General features: G+C 51.0%; 1 protein-coding gene across 1 annotated transcript in view; it reads left to right on the plus strand.

The window, feature by feature from the left end:
* The window catches only part of ADIPOQ (adiponectin, C1Q and collagen domain containing), a 38,042-nt gene continuing 12,956 nt past the window's right edge, over positions 1-25,086 (plus strand). The window contains exon 1 of the mRNA XM_080409425.1: positions 1-24,704. The gene's annotated coding sequence lies outside the window, so the exon portion shown is untranslated. The remainder of the gene's footprint in view (positions 24,705-25,086) is intronic.

Consider the following 25,086-nt stretch of genomic DNA (forward strand, 5'->3'; position numbering starts at 1 on the left):
CTTGGCTTCCCCTGCTCAACTGGAAAGAGCAAGCAAGCTGTTTCTGGGATGTATTTGTATTTTTCCACCTCAAAATGGGTCAGCTTGTGCTCTGGGATCACATCCTCCAAGTCCGTGTCCAACCTCAGCATCTCACTCTGCGTTACTCCCATTTCAGCAGCAAGGTGATGTTCCCCTGCACGCAGACCTCTCCCCTCCCACCAGAGTAAGGTCTTCCCAAGGGCCCTCTTACGTCAGAGATGGAACATCTGCAAGGACACATAAAATAATTTGAAATAACCCTCCTGAGGAGAAACAACCTGCAGAGCTATTGCAGAATGCAGGTCCTGGCCAGGTTTCTGTACAGCACCCCGTGCCCTTCAGGACCCTTGGCTGAGCATGCTGCTGGAGCATGAGCACTGGAGCTGGGCTTTCACGGCAGGCAGGCGCTTAACTGCATTAGGCAAAGTGGTTTAGGGCACTTCCCAGCATTTAAAAGCTGGTTAAACCTTACACTGTGCTGAACCTGAAGGCAGATGAGTTCCCATGGCTTTTGAGTAGGGACGTGAGTGAGATGGGCAGCTGGCCAGCCCACATTTACCACTAATTGTGGTATGTTTATGTGGATGTTTGCTCAGAAAGGTCTTGGCCTGGGCTGAGATCCTTCACTGAGCATCTTCCCTGTCTTTTTTGCACTAAGACTGTGTGGAAGTGGGAACCTGCTGTCAATGCAAGGAGCTGGACAAAAGCCTCCTGCACTCTCCCTCGGGGGCTGCAGGTCAGTAACATGCTGGGTCACGTTCTGCCTCTCCCTCCACCCACTCCCCTCCTGCAGAGGTCCCCTTCTCACGGCTCCTGGGCTCCATCTCAGATTCCCCTCATGCTGCGCTGCTTGCAGGAAGGAGCATAACTTCGCAAGTTTACTTCCCTGGATGGTACAGAAATCCCCAAACCACTGTGAGCACTTCCCTCGCCTCCTGACACTGTTCATCCCTACCTTCTTGCTGTGACGAGGTTTCAGACCATGACGGTGCCGAAAGAGGGACCACCTATGGTGGAGGGAAACCTTCCCCTACCTTTGGAAACTCTTAACAAAAACCTGCAGATAACTGAAAGCCTGGGAGCCTCTTCGGGGTGAACCTCACCCACTTGCCTTGCCATGCCCCCGGGCAAGCAGCAGAGGAGACCACAGGGGGAGTGAGGGAGAGCATCCAAATTCCAGAAGGATGTGCTGAGCTGTGCTGGCTTTTTCAGGCTCATGACTCCTACCTTCCGGCAGTGCTTCTTTCTGGGGAACAAAGCCGGCGTCAGCATCTTCATCCAAGTAATTTTTTCCTACGCTGCAGACGAACAAGCAGTTAAAGGGTAAGAGCTGGGAGTCATAGTCACTCCTCTCCATTTGTCACTCTGAAGAGATGGGCGGCCTTGAAAGAGGAACAGCATAAAAAGAAGGCTTTTGTCCTACTAGCCTGTTCCTGCCCTGTCCCAGCCACATCCCAGACCCGTTTCAGGGACTCTTGTACCACCCCCAGCATTGCAGCTGCTGCTGCACGTCCCAGCGTGACCGATTCTCCACCGAGTTCAGTGCCCAGTGCCCTTGGTGGATTTAGTGGAAAGAAGCAGGCAGGTCTGTAGGTTGCTGGCAGACAGCTTTGCCCCCATGGTTATCTATATTCATGCAACTTCTGGTCATGACTGTCTCGGGAGGGAGGGGGCACACTCACCTGTGCATTACTAGAAATGTTACAGACAAGTGCTCAGTAAAGAGATTAGTATTTGTGCTCCCTGCCTTATAATATTATAAGTTTGGGAATGATAAATAATGCTTTTATGGGGCTGTTAAAAGGAATCTTCCTCAAAGACTCCTTTATTGAGCAGCCTATAAAGGTAGGTTTGAGTGGCTTTTGCATGAAAAAACTATTTCATCATCTCTTAAATTCCTTAACTCTTTGATTAAAGCTTTAATAGCTTTATGACAAAAAGTTGCCACTTCCTCAGTGTCCTAACCTAACTGTCCTTGAATTGCAGGGAAACCACACGTGCTGCGCAGACCAGTGGCGCAGAAGTCCCATAACACTTGGGATGTGCATGGACACTTTCACTGCGTGCAATGACAGAAATTTTCTCCTGAAGCTTCTGGCTTCAGCACAGTGAAACCAACTGAGCAAAAAATATTGAAATTAAAGACAACCCCAAACCCCCACATTGTCCATCCTTGCTGCCCAAACCTGCATTCTTGACAACTGACTTGCATTCTGATCTTAAAAACGTCTGTTGGTGAAGATACCCCAACCAGTATCCTTTTCAGGGCTTGTTTATACTGCAGTTGGAAAGGTTCTCTCAAGGTCTTTTCAAAACTATCATTGTTATTTTTCCCCTGACCCCAGTGGGAGACCGATTTACTGCCTTACTCTGTGGTAGTTTTATATATACTTAAAGGCTGAACTAATCTCCCTAGCCTTCCTTCCTCTGGATTACCAATGCCAGTTCGCTCAGGCTGCCCTCACAGGTCACGTTCCCAAGCCCTCCCTGCTGCCCACCTCTGGTTCCTCCCCAGTCAGGCTTTATTTTCCGATGTCTGCCCTGAAGCCTGGCCTGCCCTGAGCAGAGGGAGGGGTTGCATGGTGCCTACACGTGAACCTCTACCCATATTCTCCATTTCATTGCTCTTCTCACAGCGGGCAGCTGTTACCAGCCTGTGCCCAGCCTGCCACGTGCTGCACTCACTGAGGCTTTTTTGGTAAAACCAGTGCCCGACCAGCCCCGCGCCAGACCTCCCTGGGCAGGGGCAGCAGCCAGCCCCCAGTCTGGAGAGGGGTGGTGGGCAGAGCAGAGCACGATGCCACCCAGACCCTTGCCCTCCCAGGCATGTTCCTCCTCCTGGCCTGTTCAGGATTCTGGATTCTTGCTCAGGCAGGATGAGTCTTGTTTTCTGAATTCCCGTGGGTGCCCTTTCCAGGCAAAAGTGAAGAAAAACAGGAGTTAGGCCATGGTGTTTCATCCCTTGGCTGGCTCCAGACAGTCTCCTGGGGCTGGACAAGTCTAACAGAGCCCATGATTCATTATGCCCATGTTGTATTTATCTTTTAGTGTTGGGACGTTGCTATTCAATAAAAATATGGCACATTTAACTGGTAGGGAAATGGCAGACCCCAGGCAGCAACAGCACCGAGAAGGGAGGATGTGTAATTCCCACTGGCACGCATGCAGCATATACACACAGCAACAATTAGGCAGGTTCAATTGCCTCAGATTGCAGTTCCAGACAACGTTACTAATGCAAGTCCGCACACAGCCCGAGCTAAAAAAGGAGGTTCCATTTTTTTTGCTGGAAAACTCTGTGTCACTGAGTTGCCACACGTGGAAGAAAGCAACATCTTACTCAAAGCCAGGATTCTGCCTGTGAAAGGATTAGCAGGAATCCCAGCAGCCTACAGGCCATGTTTTCTCCTCCGGTTTCTATCTGCACAATACAGAGCTGAGGATGGTACAGCAGCCTGTGAACTTGTATCTTCCTTTCATCTATCAGAGGACAGAGAGGGGCCGGATCCTGAGCTGGGATGTAGCCCATTGGGGATGCACCTCTGCTCAGCCGCCTGCTGCCAGCCCTGCTGTGGGGAGTGGTCCAGGTTCGCTTCTGTGCATGGCAGAAGGAATCAAAGCATGGGGGAGAAGTATCAGAATGTATTAAAGGCAGCATTCACTCTGTCCAGACACCGAGTTTTACCAGGGTCTGGCAGGGTGCTGGGTTTATTTGCAAGATCTGGCCCTAGTGACTGGTATGAGCAAAGCCCAGTGTGGCAGCTCACAGGAGCTGGGCTTGCTCGGATGTGGCTTTGGTCATGGTGACTGACCACATTGGTCCTCTGCCTCCAGGGTCCCATGCCATGCCCTGGGCATGGCACAACCCCATGTATACTGTTGTAGAACCTCACGGGTCCGTGATTATAATTTTCAGCTATCCTGTAGGCACAGCAGTGGGGTGGAGCGGAGTACACACAGACACAGGTAGCCCAGCCCCGCTCTCTTCCAGCTGGCACAGGCAGAGGTTGCTCCAAAGCCAGATCGTGATGCACAGCAACATGCAGATGAGAAAAATCACACCACTGCCTTCGGTGTTATGTTCCAGCCAAGCTAAAAAATAGGGACTAACCGACTGCAGGTAGCATTTTCCTTGTTTTCTTCACACTGGAGAAAAGGTTCAAGTCTCAACAATTAACACCTAGAATGATTCCTGTGATCAGCATCCTAACACAATGGTGTATGCTGCTGATGTCTTCAGCTCCTTGCAAGTATAACATGGGGAAGAAAATGGCATTAGGCATTACTTAGAAAAGAGAGGAATTAATATACTTTAAAGCTTATCAGAACCAGATTATATGAATTATTTTCCCCCCACCCCTTATTACCTTATGTTAAAAAAAAAAAAAAAAAAAGGTAAGTTAGCCTATCTAAGTAAGTAAACAAGGAACTCCTTTTCTGTAGAAAAGGATCACACAGGTTACACAAGTTCAACAGGGGAACTTGCGGTCCTTCCTATTGCTACAGAAGCTGCTGTCCTCCAAAAAACCATTTGTAGACTGGTTAAGTTCAAAATGCAACTGAAACATCTTTAAATTACCTCTTAAACATCTAAAGCAATATCATAATTCTACAAGAAAGTGCAGTGCCACCTACCCTGCAAGCCATAAACCTACCAAGGCAGCAGCAGGCGGTAATTGGGTTTTCCCATGCGTAGCTGTTACGAGCAGAAAGGGATAGGGGAGGACTAGTAATTTTCACAAACTCAGACTTCCCGGAGGTGAGGTGTACCACAGCCTCATCAGTGTTCAGGAGGAGGAGGAGGAGGAGGAGGATGTCTTCCTTGGATCGCAGCCAACAGTCTGGGAGGTCAAGGATGAGCAAAAGGAATTTCCTTGGATGAGAGCTGCATTCCCCAGCCCAGGCTCACGGGCAAGGGCCTCCTCCTTGCAGAGCTCTGTTCTGCTTCTCATGGATGCTTGTTTTTTCAGGCTAGCATGAAGAGTGTGGTTGCCTGCAGCTGCTACATGGTCAGTATTCGTTCCTTTGGGTCAGCAGAAGTCAGTGGCCATCCTTTAAAGATTTCCTGCCTGCAGAAGAGCTGCCCTTCACTCTGCAAACAGAGGAGTGCAGCTGTCACACCTGAGATGTGACCGTCAGCGGTCCCCAGTCAGACTTTGGTTGAAGCTAGCCCCAAAATTCACTTTTCCTACAATAATCCAGACTTTGACCAATAACATAGTTATTTTTGCAGTCACCCATGCTGTTCCCTGCTGCAGCAGGCCATGCTCAGGCAATTGCTGCAGAAGTAGCTGCCGGTAGCCTGCCTGCACCCACCACTGCCCATCTGGGCCAGCCCGGAGAGCAGCCCTCAGTTTGCTTCTGTGCAAAATCAGCCCAAATCTGCCTGACTTTGCACTGAACTAAGTGAAGAGCTTTCACAGGCTCTGGTCTTCCTTAGTGTTTGGTTTTATGGGGTTTTTTATTTTGCAGGGTGGAAGGCAACAGTCTTCCCCACCAAGGTAAATCACACACACACACACACCCCCCGAAATGCTAACACACCAAACCTTGCTTCTCCTCTCTGTACTGCAAACCATCATGGGTCAGAGATGAAAGTACATCAGGGCACCGTGACCATGCCAGAAGTTTTGCAGCATCTTTTTTTTCTTTTCCAGAGGAATATTCTGAGCCAGAAGCTTTTACAGGCGAGTTTTGATTTTGTTCTCTTGTCCCCTGTAAATGCAAACAAACCACATGGCTCAAAAATCAAATGTGCTTGGTCCAAAGCTGTCTGAGTCACGATGTTTGATTGTCAGTCTATAGTAATTAGACTGTGTGCACTAAACCATTTCATTATAAGGCACCCCAGAGTCAGGCACCTGAAAATAACATCAGACACCGCAGCTGATCCTGTCAGCACCTGCCATTAGTGGTAACATAATGTTGTGATGAAAACCAAGAACTCCACATGGAAACCACTCAATTTGAAGTGTTTTCCTTGGTGGAATTTAATAAAAATATTTTTCTTAAGGTGTTGGGGTTTTTTTGGGGGTGGAGAGGGGGAACAACCTCAGCAAAATACTTTGTTAACAACAAAATATTTTCAAGCAGATCTCATCAAGACATACAACTCCTCAGAGTCACGGACAAATGCAAGAAGGCTCTACAAGCCTCCTGCTGTAGAGGAGGTGTTCCAGCCCAGCACAGAATTAAGAAACAGTGGATCCAGCACAGCTACTTCATGCTCTACCTGGTGTATGTATGCGCAGAGCTGAAGAATTAGGAGCTCACCTGAGCTAAACTCCACCCAGTAAGTCTGAGAAACCTTTGAAGAGACATCAAAACTCAGCACACAGTGAACAGAGAAAAGCAGCCTCAGCAGAAACCACCATTTCCAGGTTCATCTGGACCACAGAGTGTTTTTGTACCCACCATGCAATCACCGGGTATGGCAGGAGTGCTTTGGGTTGGACCAGAGATTTTGGCTCTGCTTACCAGAGAGCATCGGCTCTCCCCGTTCCCTGTCCATAGCAGAGTGCCAGCGATGAAGGGCGTTGCGCAGGCTCGCATACTTCTGTAGGGTGTTCTCATGCTGACTGGTTGAGTTGCCTGATGTGCTACAGCAGGGCTGAAATTAAAGGATGTATTAGACAAGCTTTAAGAAAAGAAACAATTGCTTACCTTCCTTCTGAGCAAACTCATGACAAGCCAACTGACTTTAAAATGTCCAAATGTATGCTATTCCTGCCTGCTTCTACAACATCTAGGTTACCCTACGACCCCTTCTTTCCTTTAAATCCAGAACAGTGCTTTCAGTTTGTGAAAGTGTAAAATCTCTTTCTGAAGAAATCAGCTACATGGTATTGTGCAATGCTGCCCTGGAGAGGGTATGGCTCCTCCACCAGCCCTAGCAGGGAGGCAGCAGGATGGGTTTGCCGTGTGCCGTTCACATGAGAAGTTAGCAATTCCCCCTTGGCTCTCCTGGATATAGTTTTACTATTGCACATATACCTGCATCCTTAACATGCTTACACCTTGAGATCCTGAACTGATCTGCAAACTAAATAACTGCATTTTCAAGTTCCAAATGTGGACAGATTTTACAGCCCTTACCTGTGTTGATCCACCTTCATGTTTGCGAGAAGCTCAGCCGCAGTCCCAGCTCAACACAGCAATATGCCATAGATCTTGCCTTTTTAAGATTTCCCGAGAACTGGTGGGGTAGCGTGAGGTCCTTGGTCTCTCATTTTATGATGGTATGTTGGAAACTCAAGTTTACTCCATTCAGATTCTGGAGTCTGCTATTCAGGGGATTTTAAGATCAACAAATTACATTCTTTCATGTTCAGTCTTGATGTTGGTTTCCCGAAGAAGTGCAAGAAGAGGTTGTTGTAAAGGTGCTGGAAATGCTGATGACAGCATGTCCTGCACCGATGCTATGCATAAGATGACAAGGACTTTGAAACCTCAGCTGAGAAAGTAGAGTAGGGAAGGCAAGGTATCCAACAGGACTCGCCAGGACACCCGTGCTTGTCACGCTTGCCTGCACTTGTAGCAACACGGCAGAATTTAGTCCAAACGAGCCCTGATGTGACAAACTGGGGACCGGGAGGGAAACCATGCTCAGCCTGAGCCCCACAGCCTCATGATTTAATACAATAGCTAGAATTCTTCTACTAGAAGCATAGCATGGAGGTTGTCAGGACAGCTTGCCAGTCCATTGCTACAATTTAACATCAAGCTACCCTTTTTGGGGGCTCATTTCCCAAACGCTCCAAGGGGAGAAGTCGGTTGTTGCTCCAGGGACTGGCAACCACACGACTCCTGCATCTCTGAGAAGAAGTGCCCTGTGGCCACAGCCATGTTGCAGCCCCAGCCTGGTGGTAGGAAAGAAACCTCAGAACACACAGACCCACCTGCCCTGCGGGGTTCGCTGCCTGCACGGTGCCAATTACGAGCGCAGGACAAACGGCAGTGGATTTGCACAAGGCAGTAGCATCCCCCAAGCCGATGGCTGCTCCTTTCCAGCCTCTACCAGCAGCAGAAGGCATACAGCATTAGCCTCAACAGCATTTCAGCATCGCAGCATCACCAGCCAGTTTGGGTCTTGCAACCTCCCTGGCTGGTGCCATCGGGAGCAGCCAGGACCTGTTGTTCTCTTACACCAGCAGGAACAGGCTTCTCTCTGCTGCAAGGGGCTGCCCCTCCTGCCTGCTGCTCCCAGAAAATTCCCCAGCATTGCCACTTATATGACAAGGATAATGAAAATTTTCTCTCTATAAATTCACAGCAGGCATTTTTTTTCAGAGAAGTAGCTGTCCTTCACCATGTTTACAATGGACTCACCCAACAGTACTAGTTACTGTAAGACTGCTGCGTTTCTCAGAAAAAAATTGGGGAAGAGAAGGTGACAAAAACAGCGTGGGGAAAGGAAGAGCAGCACATCCAGACAGATTTTTACCCCCCCTCTCAGAAGTGGGGCTCCACTAACGCCACGCAAATGGTGCAGCACAGACCCAGCAGATACCCATTGCTTCCCTTTTGAAACATCAGCAGGTGAACTGATCAAAGTAACCCAAATAAAATATTTGAAAAGTATGTTATACGGGTTACACTCGGGGGCCAGGATCCAAAGAAAACCTTCCCTCTTCCATCACCCTGCAAAGCACAGGCTCTGACAGCCAGGCTACCCGTGCCTCAGCTCTCCCGCATCCCCCTACGCTTCCCTACTTCCCGGGGGGGGGTGAGGGGGTGCCGCAGGGGAGGGTGAAGAGGGATCAGCTGCAGCCAGGTGGTCCTGGCACCGGGAGGGACCATTCCGCATGCTGGTCCAGGAGGATTCAAGGTGCGGAGGAAAGCTGTAGCAACCGGCTGTAGGGGACTGAATGCTGTTGGTGGCGAACCCTGCTCTGCAGGATGAGCACCAGCACCAGAGCACTTATGGTAAAGCACAATATTCCTAAAAGCACTGGAATGACTCCAGGGACCCATAGCCCACTGGAAAGCATGCAGCTGAGGAAAGAGATAAGTGGTGTTTATACTGTTGAAGGAAAACATACACAGGATTCTTTTCTGGCCTTGGGATGCCAGATGAATAAGGAGTCAGGGCAAATAAAGAAGTCACTGGTTGATAATATATGCACGGGAATTTCCAGACAATGATTTATACTGACTCTGGTATATTTGCCAGTGCAAAAATACAGTCACAAGCAAAGCATTTGGGAAGCAGCCCTCCTTCCTCCTAAACACACCTTGCCTGTGCCATTTGCTCTAGTTTGCTTTAGAAGAGGTTAAACAAGGGTCTGCAGATGCCTCCCAAGCACTGACACAGCTGGCGGCCCTTAATGCCTCGCTGCTTTTGCGCACAGTGCTCAAGAAACTCAAGTACAACTTCCCAATTAGTGTTGAGGTGCAGGAGACACAAAATCCCAGTTATTTTGCTGGGGTGGTAGTAAAGGCACTGACGTGACCGGGTAGGGGGCAAAGCTGCCTTTGCTTACAGGGAGCCTTTTCTAAGCTACCTTATTTATGGCTGGTGTGGTTACCTGTTCACACTGCCTCGATACAAGGGGGTCTTCAACCCACAGCCTCAACTTTCCTTTGGCACGGAGGGTTGTGTTCAAACCACAACCTAGGTGCCACAACCTGACCTTAGCTGTACAGCACCACTGCCTGTTTGCAGCCAGCCATGCCTGCAAAGCATGTGCACGCCTTGACTTGAAGCAACAACCCTTTGCTCTTTGTACAACCCCCACTTGTAGCTGCCAGCTCAGCTGGACCCACGGCAGGGCAGGGTGAGGATGTGCCTTACATCCTCCTCGGCAGCTTCCATACAGAGGGGATGCACCTCCTCATACAGGGGAGGGAGCACCTGGTGCAGAAGGTTCAAAGGCAACAGTTGAACAAAGAAAAAACATCAACGATACCAGCTCTTCATGGCGTTGACTTAAAACTACCAGTTGCTGAGCACTGCATGAGCCTCCCACCCTGCACATCTCTGGCGGGCTGCTGCTGCCTTCACTAAAATCCCTTTTTGGAAACAGAAAGAGGGATCTTCCTAAAGTTGAGGAAAATGGCAAGTTTCCTGCTCGTCTGCTATTCCACTTCGCTCTCTAGCTGCTGAAGCATGAATGGTGCGTCAGAGGAAATTCAGCCTGTTCTCAAAAGTCTCCATCTCACCCACTGCTTTCTGCAAAACTGGCCCCAATTGCATTCACCTTAAATTTTCATAGTGCTAACAACAACCCTACTCCTCTACCATCACTTGGATGTGTAGGATCATATTTCTTCACAGTTGCTGTACGCATTTCCTTTTTATCAGGTTTTTGGTACTGCCTGCTTGGCCCATGCTTTCTTGATGTATTTTATTTTTAATGCCATGTCGACATTTGTCTTTCTTGCATTTAACACCTTAATTGGCCCTATAGGTATTACAGCAGGCTTCTCTCTGTTGTCATATTTCCCACCTCCTCCAACAAGGGATGCTTCAGTCCCTGTGCCCACGCTGCCTTGCAAGGTTCCCCTCTCATATCTTCTCATATCTCTGACGCTTGCTCTCTTCCTTTACTTGCTCACCATTAGCTTCTCAGCTGCCTGTGGCTTGATCTTATCTCCATGAGACATAACCTTCCCACATGTTTTGAAGCCTGCCTTCCCACCACCCCCTTCAGCCCTCAGCGTTGCTTTCTGAGGCATTTCTGAAGCTGGGGGCTCCTCGGTGGTGCCTCCCCCGCCCCATGCAGTGCAGTGCCTCTTGCACACGCTCTCCCTGCCAGGCTGCCTTCACCGCTTGCTCTTGGCCCATTTCAATACGCAGAACGGCCCTGTTTCCATCTAGGCAAGGGCAGAATCACTGACATAAAATTTATGTCAATGACATAGGGCAAATCCTGCCCTGCCGTGAAGCGGTGACTCTCCAGGCTCAGCAGGAACAGGCAGGAGCACTGTCATGGCCAGCTCACAAGCTCAGCATCCTCCGAGCTCATCCCTCCTCCCGTCTCCCACAGCCGTACAGCTGATGCAGACGTGTGTGTGCTTCAGACCAAGCCCTCGCTTCCTGCTTGGGAGGGCAGGATGGCAGCAAAGGCAGCAAACCGTTCCCAAGGGACTTGTGTGGAGACAGCACCAAGGCAAGGAAAGAGATTGCCCTGACCCCGTGTCAGCCACCAGCACCCATGCCTGCGATCCCTTTAAGGTCTGCACAGTGCTTCGTTCTGAGTTGGGGGCTGCCATTCAAAGGAAGATCTCCTGCTGGGGAGATGGCGTGTGAGTCACAGAGGAGGAGGGAGCAGAGCAGTGATGTGGATCCAAGTGCTGCAGATGTCAAACCATGCAGCACTCCCAGCACCGAGCAGACACTTCCCACCAACCCACCCCACATGCCTGCACGAGCACAGTACCCCAGGGGACAAGGTTTCTGCTCAAAAGGTAGTGCTGTGACTAGCTTTCTAATTAAAAGAGAGAGGCAGAAGATCTGAGCACAAGGAACACAGCCTTCCCTTGTCCTCTGTCCTCCATCGTCTTTATTTGCGTGGTAACCCCCCAAGACAGAGAAGAATTAAAAATACATGCTTCTGAACACTTTAACAAGAGAAAAGCTCAGATGAAGGCTGGCTCTTCCAGTCTGCTAGGGTGTCCTTCACCTGCAAAGCCCGCAGACCCACTGCAGGAGCCGTCCATCCTTCTGGGTGCACAACACCCAGTGCTGTGATGCCAGCACACGGAGGTGTTCTGGCCCCAGCCCAGGCTCTGCCCCTCAACACGTTACTTAATGCAGATGAGACTTTGCTTATGGTAACTGTTATCTCCACCTGTTCTGGAACTTTATCCTTCCATCTGTTGCTGTACAGGCACCAACTGCAAATTCACAAACACTACAGCTCTAAACGGGGGTTGTCCCTGGTCCTCCTCAGCCCACATCTCCTGCATCTCTTCCAAGATGCAACTTCAAAATAGGATGTGACCTGAGAGCTGCTTACATAAGGGTGCATGAAGGGGAATCTGTGAATGAAGAAAAGTTCTCAAGGAAATGAGGTTCACAAGGGAAGATGATTTCTGCATTACCTGCAATAACACAGGAAGCAGAAGATATTAGATAAGAACAGGAGATAACTGTATATTTTCTCAACAGCCAACTCAGCTGTAAAAAAAGACATAGCCTTTTACGGTTTCCTGTTTTCACGGTGGCAGGGTGCTTCCCCCGCTGTCCTCTGGCAGGAGATTCCACCCCTGGTTTACCCACGGGGGTGGTGAGGCCACACATTCCCAAGGGGAAGGTGCCCGGCCAGCAGGCTTTGCCGCACAGCAGAGCGGGGAGCACCAGAGCTCGCCCCCCGTGTCCGTTTGGAAAGAGGGAGCTGGCCTCGACAGCACCTTCCTGGAAAGAAAAGTCAAGCTTTTCTCAAGTCTTCTTTGAACTTGCTGGTAAAAGGCCACCTGCAGCCGTTGGCCTTATTCCCTCGTGCATGCACATCTACGGGAGCCCAGCAAAAGGGCTGGCATTTGCAGAGATCCATACGTACGAACGTATAGAAAGGAAGAGTTGTTTGCAGCCCCACCTGCGAGGGGTTCAGATTGCAAACGCCAGAAGGCTCCAGCTGAAAGGTGGTTCGGGTTTAGAGCAGCTGTTGTTATTTCAGCAGCGACAGCCTGAGACAAACATGCAAATCTTTCCATATATTTTATTAATGACTCATCCTAATCATATTGCAAAGTTCTTCCTAGTGACTGTGATGCCTTACGGTACCTGGAGGTGTGGATCTAAATACAGAAGGTGGAAACAGGTGGGAAAAGCAGAGGTGGCAGGTGCAGAACGTGGAAGAGAGTAGCTATAAAATCTTCTGCCTCCCCAAAATACTTGTGACAGCTGGAAAAGATGCAAGCAAAAAAATTTTCAAGGAGGCAGATGGAGCCTGAAAAGGAACATGGATAAGAGCCACATTTTTTAATACGTCTAAATCAGAGGCAGTAGGTCCCTTCAAAAGTTAAGTGGAGAACAGTAAGCAGGTTATTGTACATGGATTTTTAAGATATTGCCTTCACAGATGAAATTAAACTTTGAAAAAGTTGGATCTAAGAGAAACAAAAGGGGCAGGAAACTTGTGAAGAAGCTTTTATACACAGCACAGAGACAGCCAAATGAAATGTACTCCTCTGGAGGACCAGGGAATCCTTCACTCAGGTTGTCATAGGCTCAGAAATTTAAAAGAGGGGAAGAGATTGCCAGAATATTCTTCCTTGAGTACAGAAAACCACAGCTGGGATGGGGCAGTATCCACAGCATGTGAACGAGAAGGGCTGCAAGGCTGGGTAGGAAAGCAGAGCGGTGTCACAGCAGACCAGCACAGGGACACACTGCAAGAGGGCAGAAATAGGAGCTGTGAGGAAACGCTTCTCGCAAAACCCACGCCGAGAGAGAAGGCAGGAAAGGGTCAGGAGGAGCACATGGACGGTGGGAATGAAGGCAGGCCAGGGCAGAGCCTACCTGGGGCAGGGCTGCCACGTCTGCAAGGAGCACAAGCATGAAACTAAATCAAGAAATTCACTGTGGAGAGCTAGATTAATAGATTACATGTACATAGTGCGCAGGGAAGAAGAGTCTGGTAGCACTCCATGCAGGGGGGGATGAATGTGTAGGGTGGGGGTCACCAACAGCAAGGGGGATTTCCTCACGAGATTTGCACAAGGGACAGTTGCCTGCTTTGACTCGGTCTCTGCCCAGAGCGATGCACAACACAAACACGGCAAGGGGAGGGGAGAGGATGCCAAGGGATGCTGGATGCCACTCAGCCACCCTTAGACCGCAGGGAGGGGTGATAGCTCCTGTGGATGCCTGTGGAGCTGGAGGCCCTCCCGAACAGGGAGGCTGAGGCTGAGGGGATGCCGTAGCCCTGCTGACACCCCCTCCCCGGTGCAGGCTGCCCAGGGCAGTCGGTGCAGGTGCTGCTTCTCAGGTCTCCTTAGTGACAGGGGGAGGTTGTGAGACCCTCACCAGCCTGCCCAAGACGCACACCCCCTGAGAAACACCTCACTGGGGCCTAGATATAGTCTGAGGCAATGGTGAAAGTCATTAACTCAAAGAAAAGTGAGAGAAACGACAGAGTATGTTCTTTTTCTATGGAAAATGAACGGATGGTGCTTTGCCTATGTTCAGAGCTAAACCAGTAGGCAAAACAGACCCATTTCCCTATGCTTAGAATAAGAGGTATATTTAGCGGTGAGGCAGGTGTCAGATCATTTTCCATGCTGGAGGCTTCAGTTGGCTTCCTCCAGGGGTAAAAATAACCAGCCTCACCCCAGCTGAGCTCTCCGCGCTCCGAGGAAGGCATCGCTTAGGAAGCAGCCCTGCACCCTGCGCCTGAGCCAGTCCACAGGGGCTGCAACGGGCACCGAAAGCCTTAAGGTTCATGTGAGTAATACACCAAAGTGCTGATGAGCAATAGAAGGAAGCAACAAAATCTTCGTAAGGTTTATGAAAGGCTGCTTCTAGTTTAAAACCCAACAGCAGCATCTTAACAACCTGCTTAGAGACCAGAGTAACCCAGCAGCGACTGCAAGTCAATTCCCATCTATTGCAAGGAGTTCGCAACAGGTTCCACCTTCAAAACCAGGTGGGCCGGGAACAGAAAGTTTTGCTGTGAAAAGCAACATCCCCAGTCTCTGCTGCAACTGCCAGCTCTCTGGATCCCCACATGAAGAGGAAGCAACGTTGCAGGGGACACTCCTGGGAAAGCACGTCCCCAGTTCAGGAGCAAGAGGGGCTGTGGAGGAGCTAATGGGTCGGACAGCCCAGAGAGGATGGAGCTGAGCAATACCGAAAGCAAAACACACCAAAGGCTTCCATGCTCTGCAGCTGCCTCACCGGCTGGCTGGGAAGGTCTCTGACCAGCCGGGTTTCACAGCCTGCCTCTGCAAGGGGGGAAGGCAGGAGGGTTTCCATACCCAAGGCTGGGCCAGCGTGCAGCAGCCTTAGGATGCACTGATGGAGAGGAGCTACACTGAGACAGGTTCCTACACACACTCCTTTAGCACCTCTTGTCACCAGTGTTTCCTAACCCACCTGTTATTAAGATCTCATCATACAGAAGGTCTCTACCCTAGGCCTGTCATTAGCCGTAAGGGCTAATTTGTGCTGCCCACCAACACCAGCGGTGGAAAATATGATTCTGATGTCGCCAGGTTCGTGTTGTGCTTAGGACCAACTGCAAATAACAAACTGAATATTCAAAAGGTGGGGGGAAAAACAAACACTGGCTGAACAGCATAGGAAACAGCAAGAAGAGTACTGAACAAATTCAGAGAAGCTGGGTAAAATAATCAGGACAGAGAAAGACAAATTATTTCTTCAGTGTGATGCAACAAGTCAATGCTCCTCTTTGATAAGCATGCACGAAATGTCCCTGCAGGTGACAGAGCTGCTATGGGAAGCAGGAGAGCCAGGGCCCATGGACCCACGCAGCCAAGGAGACTCATGTGTCCTGCATGAGGTGCTAGGGGTCTGTTGAGGAAGAGAACCACTGTAGTAATTTAATGGATCATCAATTTATTCCACTTCAAAAAGCAGATAATCTCAGTCTTCAGGAAATGCTTGGCCTTGTAATATAAAATAGTACTGTATTTAAATAAATAAAATAATGGTCTTGGAGCTACTCTTTCTCTCCATTTCAGAGTGTCAGAAACATTCTGCATTTTGGAGTCACTCCAATGCAGCCAGAGCATATTGTCCCGGAGGGAAAGGCTGTTGTAATACTTCGCACTCTCCAAGTGGAAAATGCTATCAAGGTAGCAAATGCTTTGCCAGGATGGCGGCGGGGTCTGCTGGGGAAACATCGTAACATTTTTAATTGAATTATAAAGACACATTCTGCACGAGCAGTGATCACCGAGGGACACATGAAGAGATGCTGCTTTTCTACATTTCAGAAATAAATACAAAAACCCGACCAAGACATGAAGTCAGTTATTTTCAGAGGTATCAGAAAAGGCACAACACAATGAAGGGAAGGTGGGAGATGAACGAAGCCCAGAAACAAAAGCAAGAGAGTGAGAGATGACAAAGCCGCTGAGCACAAAAGCACCCTGATTATCTCTGGCAAACACATGCTGGTGTTTGCAGGCTCACCACAAAGGCAAACAGCAGAGCTGTAAGCAATTATTTGTGGTTCAGCCGGAAAAAATTATTTGCAGAGAGCAAGCCAAGAGACAACAAACAAACAAGCCGTGGGCTCAGGGGCCAGATTCTGCCTCGTGCCAGCAGAAACCCAGTAGGGACGGTGACAGCACCGGCGTCACCTGCCTGCACTGGTGCCTGCTTGGGCAAGTGACACCTTTGTTTTTGGAAGGTGGGTCAATGCTGCACAGACACGCAGTGCAGGTGACATCTCAGCACCTGTGTGCCACCAGCAGTCCCCCCCGAAGCCACCCACGGAAGGTTTTCTCAAGGGTTTCCCTGCCAAGCTGGGAAAGAGCCTGGGGTGGGCAGGCACCCATGCTCTGCCCTGCCTTGGGAAAATGAGGCAATGCCACAGGTATTCATTCCTGCCTCAAGCCAGCAGGCTGGATCGGGCACCAGAATGGCTTTTGCTGTGACAGGAATTAAATGACACTTTTTAGCTGAACCACTTGTTAGGTCAGTACAGGCCGATTGCAGTCTCAGATGGCAGGTGCTGGGGTGTTTCCCATGATGTTTCCCACTATCGTACCTCTTCTTGATTCTTTGAATTTCCTTAATCTTCCCTCTTTGGCTGCAGGGAAGAAAAAGCCCCTCTGTCACCACTCTTCTGTCAGAGACTCCCCCTGATGCCCCGTCTCCATCAGCGAGCCAGCAGTGTGCTTCACGGGCAGAGCCTCAAGGATGCAAGCACATGAAAAGTAAAAACACTAAAGTATTGGGGGAAATTTTCCATGAGGTGGATACATGTAGCTGCCTGGGGGAAAAAAAAAAACCCACACACACAAAAAAAACCAGCTTAGATCCTTTTTGTTTTCTCTCTTTGCTATTCAGAGAACCTCTGTGTCATCTGAGAAGAGACGCAGCAGGGAGCTGCTACTTGCTTTGCCAAAGCAATGAGAAGGAATAGTCTCTGTTAAAGACGCCACCCTCGTAGGGATTATAAATACAAAAGAAGATTAATTTATCCAGTTGAATCTAATCCACAGAAAACACTGCAGTGAGGAGCAGGACGAAGAGGAGTGCCTGGCTGTGGGTGATGGGCCAGGCAGAGACATACGAATCCCATTAAAAACCTATAAAGGAGCACCAGAAAATGGGGTTTAATATAGAAGCGCTTTCACTCCCACCTGCCTGTCTAGCTCCGCAGTTTTTGCTGGAGGAGACTAATGATGCCCAGACAGCAGGATCTCAGCCCAGCAGGCTGGGCTACCCCGAGGCTCACAGTCAGGGTGCCCATCCTGGCAGGGCAGGCAGCCGTGGGGGCACGGCAGGAGCAGGAGGCTGTGTGTGATAGCAGGAGGGTTCAGGACATCTGGTTTGCCTGTGGATTTGGTTTCCGGGGGGCAAATCCCACAGGATTTCCTTTTGGGCACGGGTATTCAGCTGCGTCAAGCCCAGATGAGCAGCACTAAGGGTCTCATGGCTGCTGCACAGCCGGAGCGGAGGGTCTCTGGCATCCAGCTGTGACCGAGCGCCAGCTCAGGGGCACCAACACAAACCACTGCATGTTTTGCATGTGCATTTGTAAAAGTTTTTTAAAACATCAGGTCTGCAGCAGCAGAAAGCTTTTCCTCTGCCCAGGCTGAGCTACAAGCACACAGGAGGAAGGTCTAACTGGGGCTGCTGACCACAGCCTACCGCAGCGAATGCTACATTTCGAATACACCACATCCAGCCCTCCAAAGTTCCTTGGCACATCTGCAAAGACAGTGTTTTAAGGCCTCCGTCTTCTCCCTGGCGCCAGATCCGCTTCTCCAGCTCACACAGAAACCTCCCGGCAGACACGAGACGAGGTGCTGCAGCCCGAGTGCGAACGAGCGATGGCTGCTGGGTCAGCCGGCTGCCACCGGTGCTGCCAGGCAGAAAGATGCTTTCCAAAGCCAGAAAGATAGAAAATGTTGTGATAGCTGAGAGTGAACCAGCATTGGTTTTCGTACAGAAGAGAGGCAAAGTCTGCAGTGGAGGCAGTCATTTGATTCCAGAAAACATACACAATTTACTGCCGAAACCGGTCACAGTGTGGTTTTGGCTGACTTGAAAGTCAGGACAAGCACTTATAAAAATGAATAATTGAAGACATCATAAGCCTTTTATTAGCCCTATAGCAACCATAAATGCCTTCTGCTAAGCACAAAGAAATGCCCTATCAAAAAGTGTCACAGACGTATCATTCTCTGTGACTTCCCAAAGAGCACTTCATGATGATTTATATGGTGAAATGCCCAAAGTAAAAACATATAGTAATCATTTTTTATCAGCTTTACAGTTTCTTGATGAAATATGCATCACTCCGATACCACAATAATATTTTGTTTTATAGACAAGGTAAGATTCATAATGCCTTTAATTAATTCTGTCCTCATATCTAAGTGATTAGATTTTGTCAGTGATGGGAGAAACGCAAACTGCTATCCCTTAGCACCTCACTGGTGTTCTGAAGCAATGGTTACTGAATTTGAGCACAGACCCTCTGCAAGGCAGGCAGGGTCTGCCAGTCGCCTGGCCCAAAAACACAGCGGCTCAGTCTCACTGGCAGTTGAATGACAGTCCAGGAGGGCCCTGAACTGGGAAAACGGCAACAAAACCCAGCAAGCCAGTGCCGAACTTGCCTGCCCCCCCACCCTGCCATCACATCCATCATGCTGCACAAAGCAGGGAGTCAGCTAATGCACGGCAGAGGTTACCGGAGCCAGCGGCTCTGGATCAATGCTGCAGTGAATGGAAAAACCATTATGGCCAAAAATAATTCTTATGCATTTGCATAATGCAAAGAAAAGTGCGATGGGAGGGTGTTATCTCACTGTGGGCTCCTGGCTTTCACCCCAGTGGTGGGCTGGATGTGGATGTGGATGGCACTGGGCTGTCACCAGGCATGCTTTCAAGCGCAGCAGAAGCAGGCTGTGGTTTATAGAGCTGCGAGGAGCCCTGCCTGCACCCTGCCTGCCTGGGGCCACCTCTGGAGGAGCCAGGGACTGCCAGCACCCACACGCCTGCCTGCAGTGAGCGGAACTGTCCTGCTTGCAAGGGGGGATAAAAGGAGGGAAGGGACAGAGAGGGCAAGAAAATCCCCTTGCGAAGGGTCCTAAATCCCAACTGCCTGCTGTGGGGAGAGCTGGGGGACACCCTGAAACCCAGCAGCAGGAGCCCCAGCACCCCATGGCCCCTTGCTGCCTACACTGTGCCCCAGCACAAAGCCACTTGCCCCCCCAACAGCCCCCGCCAAACCACTTGGGGCTCCGGGGCTCCACATCCCCTCCCCTTTCCCATCAGACCTGGAGCAAATACACTGTTCTGCTTTGCGCAGCTCCTCCAGACACCCCAGCAACACTGTTACCCCAAATAGAGAGCAGCAGGTACAGGTTCTGGAAGAAGAGACGTTTCCAAGTGATGGGTTGTGGTGACCAGAGGGAAAGGTTGCCGCTTCTGTCCCTCAGCAACCAAAAGTGATAAAAGTTAGAGGACTGGGGAGCAAACGGCCCTTAAAAAGGTGTCCCAAGGTAGCTGAGCTGGGATTACCTCCACCACACTGTGCAAATGCTGCGAAGCCCCAGACAAACCCCAAAGCTTTTCTCTTCCATTTGTTTTCCAGCTGGCGGGGGTCACATCTCCCTTCCACCCTACAGCCCGCACATCAGCCAGGGAAAGGGCTGGGCTGCACCGAGCCGATGGGAATGGCAGGAGCATCTCTGCCGACAGTGCCGCCAAGGGCAGGTGCCCTCCTGCTGCTCTCCACCCAAGCGGTGGCTTTTTGGGGAGATCACTGCAAAGCAGCCCCCGGCGCCCCCCGCCCCGGCAGAGCAGGCCAGCATGCAGCGCCAGGGCGCTTAGCACCATCTATTGTCCAAACCTCCCTCGCAGCGGAGGGGCCTGGCTTACTCGGATAAGGAGAAAATTCATATGTGCAAAGGCAACTGCTCTTCTCTCTGCCTGAATTATTCAGAAATGTTCTCCTGATAAATAATTTATCTACTTTGTAAAAATGTGTTTTCAATGAATGCAAGCAGGCTTGGGAGGGGCTGCGTGATTATCAGCAGCAAGCTCTCCTTCCTCGCCTGCATTGAGGTGTTTGTTTTAAGGGGCAAGTAGAAAACTCATTAAATACCTCATTAATAGCTCAGCCTGTGGAGCAAAGCTGACCGGGAGAGCCGCGCAGAGGTACGCTCTCAGGTGCCTCGTTGGAAAGATGCAATCACTGCTTGGAGCGAAATCTGGGGAGAACATTTTGGCAGGGGATGCTACAGGGGAGTGCTCTGCATACCAGATCACTGAGGTTGTTATTCTGTTCCCTGCCCGGCCTTTTCCCAGCCCAGAACAAGCCCCAAAACAAGACCAGCCTGTGCTAAAAAAAGCCAGTACCTGGCTCAGCTGTGGGTTGGCACGGGGGTGGAGGGGAGCTGGACGGCGTCGTGTGTAACGCCTGTGACGTGGACCCTTGGCTGCCTTTCCCTAGCACAGTCCGGGGAGCCCAAAGCAGCACCCTGAACTCACAGTGCAGAAACAAGCGCCCTGGGAACAGCCGTAACATTAATAAAAGGAGATTTGAGCAGTATTTACAGGGCCCTGTTTCCTAAACAAATGTGTCTCAATGTCCCTTTCGGCATGAGAAACCCTGCTGCTCCAAGATCCCTCACCAGGAGCCAAGCAGGGATCCCCTGAGGCCGGGGAAGTTTATTTGCGATCACCCAGCAGAGAAATGCGCTGCTGCTTGAGCCCGGCAAGGAGCTGTTCTGCCCCAGCTGCCCAGTGCCGGCAAGAAAAGAGCCCGTTTGTCCATGTGAAACGGCCCGAGAAATTGGTAACCCTGCTGGCAAGGAGCAGACCGGATTCACCAAGCAAATGTAAAGTGCATCAGGCGGGTGCCATGGTCCCACAGCCAGCAGAGGGCCAGCGCACGCCCCCTCCTCCCTGCTGGCTTCTGGTGGCCCCCAAATGCTGGCTCAGCACCCCGACCACGGCAGGCACCTGTGGGGCTCCCGTCCCCTCCACCACCCGTCCCGCACTGCCATCCTCTTGGGTGAGCAACCTGCCAGGCACAGCCCAGCTGGGCTTCCACGTGGCCCCAAAAAGCCACTGTCCCCTCCCGCAGGCTGGCCTGACCCCCCCCACCCCCCCCAGCCCGCCAGGTCTGCCTGTCCCTGGGCCTGAGCTGCCTCCCCGTGCTCATGTAGGACAATCCAGTGGGAACATCAGGCTCCGTGAGCTCGTCACAGGCATGGCTGGTGGTCCCCGTGCCTCCCCACCGGCACCGCGGGGGAGGCGAACGGCCGCACAGCCCCATGCTTTGCTGCGCCAGGGGCACCCACCGGTGACCCTGAAGGAGCCAGGCTGCTGGAGAAGGGGCCGAGCAGCGCCCAAGGGCACGGGGAACCAGGCGGACACCCTCCAGCCTGCCCGCAGGGAGAGAGCTACTTTCCCATGAATAATTAGCCACTAGAGGGAAGTGCAATGCTGCACAGGGAAGGGTTTGGGCACACAGCGATGGATGCGCAGGATGGTGAAGGATGGCAGCGCGGGGCAGGGTCCTGGCTGACGGCAGCACCAGCGCTAAAGGCCGTTTGACCGCTTCTTTGGAGCTGGCTCCTCAGTGCTCACCGCTGTCTTGCCCCTGGTGCAGGTGCCTGGGGGGCAGCGGTGGGGACAGGCAGGGGGTCTGCCTGGCCACAGGAGCGGGCTCGGCCGGGCTGCAGCGTTGGGGTGAGCCAGCTCGGGCACGGCTGGAGCGGCGCGCGGGGCCAGAGCCAGCAGCACCCCTGGCACGGCGGCTGCGGTCCGCCCGCTGCGCGCAGCCTGGGGCAGCACCAGAACAGCATGTAACAGCCTGTCAGCCAGCCCGTTAAATGGCCTAAACTGTTTTTGCCATTTTTAGCAAAGTGGGGAATGTGTGTTGTTGCTGGGACGTGCGGTATCCAGGGCCAGCAGAAAGATGAAGGAATGGCCAGGCATCCCGGAGGGACAGTGAGCCGGGGCAGGGGACAGCTCCGGCAGAGGGGCCCCAGCCCTGGGACTGGGGGGCCCACAGCAGCCCTGGAAGGGACCACTGGGGGGGACAAGGGCTCCCATGGGCTGGGCTCCACAGTGCTGCTGGCTCAGCCCTTCTCAGGGAGGACTATAGTGGGCAGCTGGGGGCTCCTTTCCCATCCCCCATGGCACAGATCCTGCCCATGGGGCCAGCCAGGCCCCTAAGGCAGCCATCCCAACCTCCCTGCTGCCAAAGCAGCTTTTCACCCCTCAAATCACACCACTGGGGATAGTGACTCTGCCGGTGGAGCACAGTTGATAACCAGCCTCCTGCTCTATTTTATTCCTGTTTATAGGTGGCTAAATATAACTTTCTGCTTATTTTTAATTCTTAGTGAAAGCTGCGAACCACAATCCATCAAGCTGGGTTTGTATTTTTCATATTTGCAGGCTTGCATCAGATCCAAGAGAGAAAAGAAGGTCAGGCTCGGCACAAGGTTTGTAGGCGAGTTAGGTACAGGCAGCGCATCCCACACCGGAGCTCTGGAGACCAGGGCACCCAGCGGCAAAGGTATTGCAGGACTTGGGCAGAGCAGCTTTCTGTGTGCCAAAAAGGCCCCCCAGCCCCAAGCAGAGCTGCTGCCTCTGCACACCACAGCTTCAGGCCCTGCCGGTCCCGTCCACCTTTGGCGGCCGGTTTCGCTTGTCACCAGACAGACCAAAGGGTGTTTTGTTTTCCCGTCCCACAGCCAGATGTAGCTCACTGGATTGTACAATATCTCCCTCTGCTGCGGCAGCTGGAGCCAGCACCAACCCGCTAACCATGTGTAGGACATAACCCCACGCGAGTGCACTGGGGGTTGTATCACCTGGTTGTACCCTCAGAGATAAAGGTCCACCCCTTTTCTGGTAGGCAGGGATAATATTTGGGAGGCTGTTTGATGGACCACTGAAAGATTTAGCACTGTGGTATTTTCCTAACAACTGTGCTGAAAGGCCATGAGGTAATTGCAGCATGGCCTATTTAAGTCAGGTCCAACTTTCAAATCCTGGAAGCCTAAGGAATGCCCCAGTCATACATTTTGGGGTTCAAGCCGAGAACTGGCAGGGAAACCAGCCTTGTCTTGCTCACACCCCCGGCAGAGGCAGCCAAACACCTTCCGTCTCCACTGCAAAAAAAGTTGTTGCTTCAGTTCTGAGATCCTGCTCCTCTATTCCTTGCTCAGGAGATGACAGTTCAACAGAAACGTTGGCATCACATGCAACAAACACACACATGGCTCTAGAAAATCACATTTATAAGAAAAAAACAGATCCAATTAGATCTCTGTCGTATTTTACTGGGGTTGCATGAGGGATTGTTTTAAGTCCCAACACTCCATGGAAAAAACATCATAAAAAAAAAAAAATACCAAATTCTTCAAATGCTGGACTAAGGGCTTGACCAAAATAAGGCAGGCAGCAAGCGGCCGTCCTGCTGCTCCTCCCTTCTGCACCCGTCTCCTCAGGGAGACTCGCCCTTGCTGACTCCTAGCTCTACAAATAAGGAATTATTTGTGTGTTCATTTATACATCCTTTTAGTCCTTCCAGATAGCCAGGCCTTTACAACTCAGTAATTTGGGATACTGTCCTGCTGACATTTGCTTGGATGTGTTTCCCCACTCCTAAGGCCACCAGCCCCCTGACACTGGGTCCCCACACCCAGCTGCAACAACACACAACGCACTATTTTTTCCTGGTCTGATTTTGCATGCCCAGGTTTGCCAAGGTCCTGCCTAGCTAAGCTTGAACTGCTCCAGAGTGGCTGGGGAGCAAAGCCTCTGCTCTCCAAGGTTCAACCTCCGTTTCGGATGGAGAGAGACACAGGGAGAAAAAAAGACTTGTTTTGACCTAAAGCCAAAACGTGTGATAGACTGAAAGCCACCCATGGGGCTGAAATTACTCCAAGGATTTAGGATTAGCGCTGGCAGATGCTTGGCTGCCTTAAGGCAAAACTCACCCCCCAGCGCTGCCCCTCCCCTCGGGCAGCTTTGCCCTTCTTTGGTGTGGCGGCAGCCTCTGGGCAGGAATGGCTCTTGCCATCCACATGAGAAGCCAAAATTTCTCACACAATAATTCGTTTACTAACACATTGGACAAAACCCGTTTGAGCGCATTAATGCAAGGCTGTAGACACACTTTCTCCATCAGCTGCTGCTCTTTCCCAACATACACAGAGCAGCAGCTCGTGCTGTACCAGCCCAGCCCTGGGCCAGCAGGATTTCCATGGGCATCTCCAGCAAACCCTTGCTCCTTCAGCTCCCATCAAGCACCCAAACCCATCCTTTCCCCATTAAGGCTCTCTTCGCAAGCTATCCCAGTGGGACTGAATTATATAAGTGGTCCAAAACTTAAGTGATGGCCAGGAAAAATTAATGGGAAAACCCAACTTTTAGGTCAGCATGCGCAATAGCAAATGGAAAATGCAGCGTCTGAGCTGACAGCTCTCCGTGCCCTTAGGGATAGCGATGTGGTAGCCGGAATTCATTTCTAAAGAGACTGCAGCAAGCCAACCAGGACTCCAAGCAGCTGGTAAGCATGACTTTTTTTCCATCCCCCCCCCCCCCCTCTTACTAAGTTCAGGATTTTCTCTTCTTTTGGGCTGAACCAGACAGACTTTTCTGTTTGCACAAAGTTTCCTTTCTTAGACTTATCCACAGCATAGTCAGAGAGCATTTTAAACCAAGAATAGCCGATCTGCCTTAGATTCATACTCCCGTTTTTGGAAGCACTATTTAGAGATCAAAACTCCTAAATCAAAAGTAGTCAGGAACAGTGAAAAACCACATGGCTGAAACAGGGAGTACTGCACCGGCACCTTTCAATTCACCTCTTTCCTCAAAGACTCCTGGGAAGATGGGATGATTTGATCCAAATCTCCCAGAGCAGGACCAGCTCCTTGCCAGAAACCTGC

This window comes from Falco punctatus, assembly GCF_963210335.1.
Source record: "Falco punctatus genome assembly, chromosome: 13".
Classification (NCBI taxonomy): domain Eukaryota; kingdom Metazoa; phylum Chordata; class Aves; order Falconiformes; family Falconidae; genus Falco; species Falco punctatus.